The sequence below is a fragment of the Camelus bactrianus genome, chromosome 4 (assembly GCF_048773025.1).
Source record: "Camelus bactrianus isolate YW-2024 breed Bactrian camel chromosome 4, ASM4877302v1, whole genome shotgun sequence".
NCBI classification, from domain to species: Eukaryota; Metazoa; Chordata; class Mammalia; order Artiodactyla; family Camelidae; genus Camelus; species Camelus bactrianus.
Window position 1 is genome coordinate 80,294,502 of NC_133542.1, and position 10,624 is coordinate 80,305,125.

The window sequence follows — 10,624 nt, forward strand, 5'->3', positions numbered from 1 at the left end:
ATATTCCTATTGTTTTGAATATTAAAGTTCTTAAAAGATATGATTTTTTTTTGAGAAAGCCAACAGCTGTATTAAATTTCCTCTCACCAAGAAAGCAATCTTTATCAAGAATAAAAACCCCTATAGAAATCGAAATGACGGGACGTTTCTAGCTAAGTGAACATGCAGAGCTGAACACAAACCTAAATCCTATCAGATCTCACTCGAACGAGCTCAACAAAGTCCTGGGCTACCCTGGAACTTAGCTCTTCTTTTCCAAAAGTTGGCTGAGCTAAGATCATCACACAAGGCAGGGAAGGAGAGAAGAGGAAAGTCCACCTGGCAGCCTCCATCTGTTTTCTTCCAGCCAAAAGTCGCCTCTAGGGTCGCCCTGCTAACAAGCCCTCCCCATAAGGAAATCCGGCATCCACACTGCCCCTGCCGTCCCCAAGCAGTCCCGACGCCTCTCTCCCAGCCTGTGAATGTTCTTCTAATGAGCCCCCCTGTTGGTGGCACCCTTCCCCTCTTCCCTGCTACACATACACACACACACACAGAGCCACAGCAGTCTTCCCAAATCACAAATTTGATTACATCACCCCCACTTCAAACCCTTCAGAGGCTCCCTGGTGGAATTCTAGCCCCACCCCAGACACTGCTTGCCCAGCCTCACCTCAGTACACAGGTCCCCAGTGACCTCAGGGGCCCCCTGACTTGCTCCTACTTCCCACTTGTCTCCAGGCTCATTTTGACTGTTTCCCAAGGAAGTCTTCCCTCCTTCCAACTACCACAATTTGTTCCTCTATTCCTAGAACATTCTAGGCTAAGTCAACTTCTGACAATGCTAAGCTCACAAGAAGCAAATACATTTTGCTTACTAATGTGGCTCCACACTCTCTCCCCTAGACACACAGAAGTGCACGTGTTATGAATAAATGAATGACGGGGTGGGTCTCAAAGGGACAGACATACCTACTCTCACCCGTCCCGACCCTTGTGTCTGTAGAATATCAGAAGAAAAACCAGAATTAACTTTCCTGAGGGTCACTTTCTGATGACACCCTTCACTGACTACTGTGTCAGTTCTAGTAAAACCCAAGCTCTTCCAAAGCCCTCCATCCCGGACTCTCTCCAGTGTCCTCACCAGCAGGGGCACCTTCCACCCTGGACCACACAGGGCACTCTCCCCGTTTCCCCACGCCAAAAGCCTCCAGGCATCTGCCCGGGCTGCACCTGCCACCTGAGCCACATTCTTGACTACTTCTCCTGGCTGACACTCTGTCCTCACAAATGAATGTAGAGTCCATTACTTCCAGGAAGTCCTCTCTGATAATGTCCTTTAGGTCTTGGTTGGGCTTCATCTATACCAGCAGTACATGGTGACCAACTGGGTGTTTGCCCGCTCCTTTGAGACCACGAACTCTTGGGGGCCACGTGGGAAGGAGTGAGAGATTACAAGAGGGGTGCGGGAAGCAAAAAGCAAAAATCACAGCCCAAGTCCCAAATTCAAGGATACTTTCTCAGGAAAAAGTATAAACAATTTCACACGTGTGCAATTTGGCTACTGTTTTTGTGGCTTGTGGACAGCAAGAACTTGGTGTTCTAGTCCAAAACCCAGATTACATGCAAAGAAATGTATATATTCATATCCAAAGGAAACCAGAGCTGCTCAACAACAGTTTGCAGTTAGAATTGAAAGGAACTTTGATAAAGGCAATCTCTCTCTCTCTCTTCCTTCTTTTCTGGCATCATATAATTTTAGAAGTATTTGCGTGACCAAGAGATGGCTACAGCCAGTGATTCTTCACTGGAGTGTTTGGGGCTGAGGAAGACCAGATTACATTCACTGCGTAAATGCAATCACACCAACACACTGATAGGTGCCGTGGTGGTGGAGATGATGTTCCAAAGCAGGCAACCTTATTCTGTAAGAGAACTCTAAATAGAAAGTAAGAAATGCAATGTTCTGTAGTCAATTTCATTTGCTATATGGGTCATTAATTGATAGTATATCTTGTCTAATGAAACCCAAAAATAAATTGTCAACGTCGATTTTCTTCATCTGACCATTTTATGCTAACTTTGGATATTAAACCCTCACTCCATAAGTAAAACTCAGGCCTACGCTGCAGCACAGTTACATCCCGTGGAAGAAAGCCGATCAAGGGAGAACTGGAGAGTTTCCCTTCAGAAGCTGCTAAGTCTGGTTTTGCACCTGTACGTGATTTGCAACCACGTCATCGAGAATGGAGAAAACCTAACAACTGTGGGGCGAAAAGCACTGCGGTGCTTCAGAAAAATCAAAGAACGCTGAGCTTTGTGAAACAGTCCTGAGGCACTTAAATCGTACTTTTTCTGAAAGGCTCCAAAACTGACCCAATTCACCATTCCAGGTTCAACAGGGAGGTACCGGAATTAGTAGAGAAAACATGCCCTTGAAGTCTGACAAGGCCTTGCTTGAATTCTGCTGCAGCATTTACTAGCCACTAAACGGACCAATTCCTTAACCCTCTGAGAAGGCTTCCCGATCTGCAAAAGGGGGCTGCCACCGCCCACCTGGGAGGCATGGATGTGAATTCAACACGCAAGTAGGGCGGCCGACTGGTACCTGACACGGGGCCTGGCTAGTTTCCCTCCGCTGCCCTTCTCCCCCTTTAAACTTGCACTGTTCCCCCGGTAAGGATCAAGACCACGGAACAGAATGCCCGATTTTTCTGTGTATCCCCGGATACATGACTTACCCTTAGGAGGCCAGAAAAACTGCTTCCTCCCCAGTCACTATCAACGTTCTTAAGATTCTGGGTATTTTTAACTCTATTTTCCAGGGAGACTATTCCAGAACTTTCCAAGCACCATTCTCCAGGTTGGCTCCCCTCCCAGCACCCATCCTTTCTCACTTCAGATACTCTGTATGATTGCCTTCTGTTCATGGGAAAGCGAGTCCGGTAGGGTGGGGACTCCCAAGGACTCCCCCCTCCCTCACAGGTGAGTGTGACTACCTTCTGCCCACTCCTCACTCCAACTCCAGCTTCTAAGAAGTCTACCCTCCAGGACCCTGCAGACTCTGCATCTTCCCAAGACACACACATGGCCACGACCCTCCCTTCAGATTTCTTCCTGGCTGGCCCTGCACACCCCCCGGCCCCTTAAAGATAAATGGCATTAGGCTGAAAATCGCAAATGCCGCTGACTGACACACCAAAGCTGCATGGTCTGGGCTTTCCTCCAACCCAGGCAGGGCCCTGCCCCCCCTCAGCCTCAGTCTGCAGCTCTCGAGATGATCTAATTCACATGCAAGGCTATGAACACCAGCTAAGAATGACGACTCCCAACGTGTATCTATAGTCCGGCTCCTTCACCTGAGCCACAATCTCATAGACACGAGTGCCTCTTTGAAGTCCTAACTTGGATGACAAATGGCATCTTAAAAATGCCTCATGTTCACCATTTACTCTGGATTTCGATTCCTGGCAGGTACCTCCCAGACTCCCCATTTTAGTAACAGCCCCAGCACCCAACTATGTGTTTGAGTTCACATTCAATTTCCAATGTTCCCTCCCCTAATCCCTGCCCTGGAATCAGTCCTATTATTTCCGTCGCTAAGCCCATCTCAAATGTGGTCCTACAGGGACCATGGCCGTAACCCCCCAAGTTCACAGCATGGTACACTGACTAACAGTCCTCCGTAGGGTGCTCCCTGGAGGGGGAGGCATCTCCTGCCGCTGGTCACCTCAGAAGGCACTGGATTCTCACAAAGGAGGCCCAGGAGAAGGGACTCAAGGTTCTCCCGTGGTCTGAGCTTTGAAGGGCCCAAGGTCTGGGGGAGCTCCTAATTAGCAGACACACTTGCCAGTGAGAAGATGAGGATGGAGGAACCCAGGCAAGGCTGTTCTCACTCCAACCCCTGGGCTCTCGGGAGCCACGGGAAAGGCCTGTGTCCAGGGCACAGCCCGGCCATCACAGATCCCAGCCAGCATTAGTCAACACGGACAGCCTAGACTCCATCTAATTGTGACACTTACTTCTGTTCTGTTCCCCACCCAGAATGTGATGGACTCATTCAGTTATTATGGTCTGTCTCAAGCGATACAAATTCAGTGATAAATGAAGTGTCCACATTTGGACCAGAGCATGAAAGGAGAAACAAGGCCTCATGTTCAGCATGATGGTGGTGGCCAAACCCTTCCACCGAGTGAGATGAACCATGATGGGGGTGAGAATCCAAGGTCATAGGTCGGCCAAAACATCTTCCTTCAAGGTTGGCTGGGGTGTTGCAGACTCCCTACCGCAAACTAACTACACGGCCGTCAGTGGTGGACATCAGCTGCAACAGACACGGAGTCAGCTATTTATGCCAACATGGGTTAAAAGTAAAGGCCGGGGCAGGGAGGCCTGCACGGCTGCTGAGGCAAAGCACAGACCCGGCTCTGAATGCCCACTGGCTGGAGAAGAGAGGAAGCTACGGTCCCCTTTAGCGGTCGCTGTGTCAACAAGATCCAGGTGAGCCAGCTACTTAGGAGAAGGCCATGTTTTCCTGATACTCAGAAAAACCAGCCTCGTAAAGGGAACACAAGAGTGGCATGGATTTTAGACCCCCCTAAGCCACTTTATGAAGGCAAAGTAAAGTAAATGGCACAGGGATGTTGAATGCAAAAAAAAAAAAAAATTAAATAAGTAAACGGTGACTGCTTCCTCCAACAGAGTCCCCTGCAGCTGCACACCCATGAGCCTGCCACTTTCTCACCAGTGACCGCTGGCCAGGAAGTGCCATCACGCACGTCACACAGTGACAGCCAGGAACCGCGTGAAGAGCACGTTTGTGTAAAAGCAGGAATCGAGCAAGATGCTGCAGAATTTGACTTGACAAGATTAAATACTCCAAGAAAAGAATCCCTCAGCAGCCGCCTAAATCAATTCGCATCTCACTTCTTCAAAACAATCAAACAAATTTAATAAGGGCGCATTTGTCACCAAATATAAGGAGGACCAAACAGGTTCCTCAAAGCAAGGATTTTAACAGGTATCAAACACCAGTGGGTGATGTGCTAACAAAGCAAATATCCCAAAAAATTAGAAAAAAAAAATGACTAGGATAATACATGGATCAAGGCAACTGTTAAGTTTTTGCTCTTTAAAGCGATGAAGACAGTACGGAGGGCAATCTGGATATTTCCAATGCAGGGTGTGCACAGCCCACATTTTCAGACGCAACAACATGCTCACTGGCCAGTACAAGAGAAAAAGAATAAAGAAAAAGGAAAAGAGGAACAAGAGAAAGTTAGAAACACACAAGAACAAAAATGATTTTGACAGCATGTACAAGAATTTATGTGAGTGTGTGAGGCCAGGGATGCTGGGACGGTGAGACCCACACTCACCTCCTGCTCCAGGGAAGGCAGGGGCCTGAGGGGAGCGGCGCTGCCGGGGGACCCCAACGTGATCAGCGCCCCTAACCAATACTCCACCTATATGCGTCTAGGCAGATTTTGAGCTACAAATTGTGGTTGCATTTCAGGCTGGACAGTTTTACTCACTTCCACCAAGAGTAGCAGGAGAGAATTAGGCTGTTCCTGTACCAAAGCATTGTTTAAAAAATTAATGACTGTGGAATAGTAAAAGCAAAAATTGAGTAAAAGTGACTGGAGGAGAATGTGCTTGACCCGAGCTCACTGGCCACGTTATCTCACTGACGTTAAGATGCTGGCTGAGCCCTTATGGTACCAAAACAGACAGACCCACCAGGAGGGAGGTTTAATGCGCTGCTGTATTTTGATGCCCAGAGCCATGCCTGGTACACGAGGTTCTGGGTAAACTATGGTGACAGTGTCAACCACTATGGGCTAAGCACACATCCAGCTACTCTGCCAAATCCCAAGGGCAGACTTCAAAAGGCAAAAACAAGTTGGCATTCTCTGGTGGGTCTGCAGAGTCAGAGCCAAGCAGTTGCTGAGCAAAAATGTCACCAGTGCCTCCTATGACAAAAGAGGAGGCACTGGCCTGGGGCTGGGGCAGGGCTCTAGGCTTCCACTGCTCACCAACCAATCTGTCCAGGGGGAGAACGTGGTCTCTGCGTATGTTGCACCTATGCACCTACCTTGACAGACGCCTGGGGGCTCAGCAGGAGGTGACATGTGAGGTGAACGGAGCCATCCTCGGTGTAGCACAGTGCTGGCAGCTATGCCCTCAGCAGTGCCCAGGCTCCTAAACCTGACACCTCATCTCCAAGGAGCAGAAGGGGAGTGCGGGCATGAAGATCACAGGGCCCTGTGAGGACAAGTACAGGCCATGACATGCCTTGCCCCTTCCTTAAGCCATAGAGTTATGTCCGGGAGGAACAGAAAATTCATCCAGAGCCCGCTAGGCACCTCACACACGTAGGGGACTCGGGTCCCCTGTGCCTATCACTCACAGGGCTGGTCTGGACACTCTTTTTATCAATTCTCTGGCATCTTCTCCTCCAACTTACCAACAACCAGAAAGTAGAATCTGATCTTAGTTAATTTCAAGAATCACAGAGCACCGCCTCCACAGTGGGCCCGGCAGCCGTGCCAGGTCCTCCGACCGTCACCTGTCAGACCGCCATGAGTACTCTCCAGACTCAAGGCCTGAGGCCGTAGGCCGTGGGCACACAGCTTCCCTCACTCTCCCCAGCAAAGGGGGACCACCCCTCGGCAAAGGCATGTCACCCTCTTCTGCACGAAGGACAGCACTATAGATACACGGGGAAACAGAGCAGATGGTGTGGGGGGTAGGCAGCCCAGAAGAGCTCGTGTGTAATTCCGAGACAAAGTGGGGCCGTTGACTTAATCACAGGGACAAAGTGAGGATGAACATTTCCCTGCTCTTTCCCATACTCCGTGATACGCCTTTCCCTGCATAAGGAGTTCATTCGGAGGTCCCTGGCGGTGATTCTGATGTCCTAACATGGCATGCTGGCTGTCTGGCAGGAAGAGAGGGCCTGAGCCGAACAGGTGCTGGGCCTGGGAGGCAGGAGACACCGGCTCCAGCCCCAGCTCAACCAGCGCCTCGTTCTGCCTCTCGGGATTCAGCATCTCATCTACAAGCAAAGGGATGAGACTATCTTAAGACAGGATGCCCAACATAAATGAAATGAGAGCCATGTAAAGAAAGTTTCCCAGTTGCCACATTTAAAACGGTAAACAAAGAAACAAACCAACAAACAAAAAACAAATACTAGAAAATGATTTTAAGAACAAATCTTAACCTACTGTATGTAAAATACTATCATTTTGACATGTAATCAATATAAGAAGTGATAAGATAGTTTACATTCTTTTTACTAGACAAGTCTCAGCGTCTGATGTTCATTTGACCTACAGCAAATCTCAGCTCAGAGCAGCCTCCTCCCCAGCTCTCCTAGCATCAGTGGCTGTGGCTACTCTATTGGACAGCAACTCCAGGGGTCCCACCAGGGTCCTGGCTGAAAAGCTGGAGTAAGTGTCCACAATAACCCTAAAAGGATCTCTCTGAAACAAAGGCGGATTCACTTTTAAATGTCTGTAAACCGGCTGGCTGCACCTCCCTCCACCCTTGGCTACAAGAGAGTCCTCTTCCTTGCTGATCCCTTTCTGGATGTAGGGAAGAAACCCGGCACACAGCCAGGGTGGACTGGCCTCCAGGTAAACTTACCTGCTTTCTGTGTCCAGTCCCATGATGTCCTCCTTCTCAAATGGGATGCAGAGAAGGAGGATCTTGTCCCCAGAATTGTCGGATGCACCGTCCAGCCACTTGGACTTGGGCAAGATGAAGAGTGACTCAGTGAAGTCCTCGATCCTCTTCTCCACCACCCTGCAGTCCTCGTAAATTGAAGGCCACTTCGGTGCGCGGCTGCTCGGCCATCTCCCCATGCAGCAGAAAGTCAAAGAGCTGAGAGTCATAGAGCGTGGTGCCATACAGCTCCTCTGCACGTGGAGCTTTTCGAAGCCTTGGCCGAGAGGCAGTCAGTAATGATGACAAGGCCCAAGACCTTGCGGTAGGTCTGGAAGTCGCTCCACCCATTCTTGGGCGATTAGTGGTGCCTGTAGTGGATACAGTTTGCCCACTGGGAGCCGAACGGACTGATCTGACTCACCAAGGTGATTCACTTATAGATGCAAAAGAAATTCTCCTCTGAGATGATCCCCACGTGTTCGACCCCCACGGGGAAAGTCTGGTGGTCCTCAGCACACTGCACGTAGTCAGGGATGCTCATGTTGCAGGCCCTGACGAGAGGGGAGAGGAGATCGAGGTACATACTGTACTGTGGGCTGCAGGCCCATCTGGGTTGCGGTGACCTGGTGTGTACCAACCAGAAGGCAAGGGAAGCTCAAGTAAATCCGGGGGTACAGTTTGTCCTCAGTCTTCAAATGGCTACCGTAACTTGGATCACATTACCCAGCTTTTGGTCTAGGCTTCCTGCCCTGCAGAGAAGGGTCATTTCTTGTTTTCTGTTTCCAAGCACCTAGCCAGGCCCTGATGCAAAGTCACTGCTGAAAAATGCTGAATAAGGAAGTGAACAAAGGAAGTGCTTTCCCCAACCTCCTTCAGCAGAATATAAAGAAAAGGACTACAGTGGGATCAAAAGATCTGGTTTTCTATCCAATTTATTTGAACTCCTAAGCTTCAGAATAATGGATAAGAAAACTTGCCTTGGGGAGGAGGGTACAGTTCAGTGGTAGAGCACGTGCTTAGCATGTACGAGGTCCTGGGTTCAAACACCAGTACCTCATTTTAAATAATGAAACAAATAAATAAACCTAATTACCCTCCTGAAAAAATATTTTTTAATTCAAAATTCAAAAAAAAAACCTTGCAATTGACACAACATTGTAAACTTGACTATACTTCAATTAAAAAAAAAATCTTTGTCTTACATGAATATATCTGGATTACAGAAGTTTGCAAATGTAAAATGCCTAGGGTACCACCTGCATAAAAAGGGGTGACTGTAAAATTTAGTATCGCTCCTTTATGAGCTATATTTCCTTTGGGGGGTTATAACTTCTTAGAGCTAATTTTCTCAGATTAAAAAATATAAACATTACCTGATTCTCAGGACTGCTGAAGAATCAGATAACCCTATGAAAGCATCTGACCCACAGAGGTTACTCAATAATGTTTGTTGAATGAATGAATAAACCAGCAAAGTGAATGCTGCTCCCTGCCACAGACCATCATAATGGTACTGCCTGGAAATCCCAAGCCCACGTTCCACCCGTCTCGACACTAACCATGTGGGTGACCTGGTCAGGCCTGTGTGATTCTCTAAGCCCCAGTTTAATCGTGAATAAAATTAGGGCAATAAAACCAACCTCAAATTGTTAGTGAGTCAGTAATGAATTGTACCCCAAACTTGCAAGTTGGAACCATTAAGGAAAACTATACAAAGGGTCCATAGGCCCTCTCCATATTATCTCTTACAACTACATGGGAATCTACATTATATCTCAAAATAAAAAGTCTAATTTTTTAAAGAGGCTATTGAGGTTAAATGAGCTCACTGTCTCAAATAAGGAACACAAAGCACAAATAGGACAATGCCCAGCACATGAGATACACTCAGTTAACATTCCCGCTCAACCCATTGGTCCCTCCAACTTCAGAGCAAGAGGATGGTTCCTTGTGGCAAGAGGCCACTGCACCTGAAGCTAACAAAATTAATGGTGCCCACTTCCAAGAGCTCCTGTCATCACCCTTGTTCTAATTTTCTATTTGTAATTTTTTTCTTTTTATTAAATAGAAACTCCCAATTGCATAGCCTTCACCTGACTAGACATCATGATGGCAGCCCTTCAAAACCTGACCACAGAGATCATGATGGCAGCCCTTCTTGGTGAAACAATAAAATGAAAAGCCATTTCCACAAGACCTCTGTGTAAATCTACTAGGGAAATTAATCCTGGACTGAGGAAGAGGACTGGGGAGGAGGGGGCAATCAGGCGCACAGAAAACTATGGGCTACCTGTCCCACGATGGACTTTAGACTCAACCCTCACCCTCCAGGAAATTCAAAATACACACCGACAGATTGCTATGGACAAGATTTTTTTTTTTTTTAAACAAATCCCTGAATCCCTAGCAGGTCTTATTTCGACCGAAACACAAATGGATTATGTGTATAATGTTTCACAAAAGCCCTAAAATATTATCACGCCAACTTGACACATCAAGAAAAACTGAGGTAGAGAAGTTTATCACATTGTACATGATTAGAGAGAGGCCACGTCAGACACCGTATTTAAATCCAAGCCACTGCTCCAGTGCTCACACTAGAAAGTGTGACATACTGCACCTTTCCTGCCCTCTCCCTGCAATAAATCTCTGAAGTCTTTTCTGTGCCACCTGGAATCACAATCACATCAATTTTCCACAAAGTGCTATGTCACTCCTTGGAGGCTGTATCAAAATCTAAAAGGTTGGGATGGGAGGAGTGATTTGCATTTTCTGTTTCTCAAAGGAAACATGGCTTTAAAAGAAACTGAAAAGCACATATCTAGTCTAAGCCCTCATTGTGCAGAGAAAAAAATGGAGGCTCAGAAGAGATGAGGAAAGGTCCTTATTAATAAATATATCCTCAGCGCAGCACCAAGCCAGCCCTGGGCACTGCTGGGGGAGGATCTGGGAGACCCAGGAGAATGAGTGTTAG

The 10,624-nt window shown here is 47.7% G+C and overlaps 1 protein-coding gene across 13 annotated transcripts in view; it reads right to left on the bottom strand.

Annotated features, from left to right (window-relative positions):
- Positions 1-10,624, bottom strand: part of LOC141577530 (uncharacterized) — a 137,826-nt gene that overhangs the window by 49,245 nt on the left and 77,957 nt on the right. For 9 of the 13 annotated variants that reach the window (XR_012506686.1, XM_074362856.1, XM_074362853.1 and 6 more), the window contains one exon: positions 7,630-8,399. The exons of 2 other annotated variants lie outside the window; for them this stretch is intronic. The gene's annotated coding sequence lies outside the window, so the exon portion shown is untranslated. The remainder of the gene's footprint in view (positions 1-7,629; positions 8,400-10,624) is intronic. 2 more of the 13 variants (XM_074362851.1, XM_074362852.1) reach the window with 1 other exon arrangement.